The sequence below is a fragment of the Limulus polyphemus genome, unplaced genomic scaffold (genome assembly GCF_000517525.1).
Source record: "Limulus polyphemus unplaced genomic scaffold, Limulus_polyphemus-2.1.2 Scaffold4950, whole genome shotgun sequence".
Taxonomy (NCBI): domain Eukaryota; kingdom Metazoa; phylum Arthropoda; class Merostomata; order Xiphosura; family Limulidae; genus Limulus; species Limulus polyphemus.
In genome coordinates, this window is record NW_013670560.1 from 70,376 (window position 1) to 71,186 (window position 811).

At 33.0% G+C, this 811-nt stretch overlaps 1 protein-coding gene across 3 annotated transcripts in view; it reads right to left on the reverse strand.

Annotated features, from left to right (window-relative positions):
* The window catches only part of LOC106471898 (Down syndrome cell adhesion molecule-like protein Dscam2), a 71,807-nt gene that overhangs the window by 66,886 nt on the left and 4,110 nt on the right, over positions 1–811 (reverse strand). The window lies entirely within an intron of this gene.

The following is an 811-nucleotide window of genomic DNA, read 5'->3' on the forward strand; positions in this document are numbered from 1 at the left end:
GTTTTATACTCTTTTGAAAAGCGATCAATTTTTGGAGGCGAAAACGTCAAAATGTCGTTTTGATACATTCTTTGCCACAGTGACTTTATATCGGCTGTGGTTGTCACGTTACTTGGTGATTTGCATATCCCAAATCGTTTTAATATAATATACTCAATATTGTAATCTGGTTTTCCACTGTGTAAAACATTTTTTCCGAGATATAACTTGTTAATTTGTAGTAAAGCAAGGAATTAACACATTTAAGACTTATTTCGGGCATGCTAGATGTGCAAAGCCTCATAGAGCATTTTAACATCATAATTCACAATATAAATTCATTAGCCTCTCTTATTTATGCAACGTATTTGGGTACTGAGTACAAATTAATGTATTTGGTGAAAAAGTGTAGAAAGAAAAATGTTTAAATACATTTTGATATCCTTGTATTATTTTATATTATTATAATTCTGATATATAAAGTTCTGGATTTTTCGATAAAACATACACTTTACCTACCTCTGATTATCAGAGTTAAATCGTATCTTTTTTCCCCTGCACTGTTGCTGATCACACAGATAAAGTTCTGGATTTTTCGATAACACACACACTTTACCTACCTCTGATTATCAGAGTTAAATCGTATCTTTTTCCCCCTGCACTGTTGCTGATCACACAGATAAAGTTCTGGATTTTTCGATAACACACACACACACACTTTACCTACCTCTGATTATCAGAGTTAAATCGTATCTTTTTCCCCCTGCACTGTTGCTGATCACACAGATAAAGTTCTGGATTTTTCGATAACACACACACACACACTTTACCT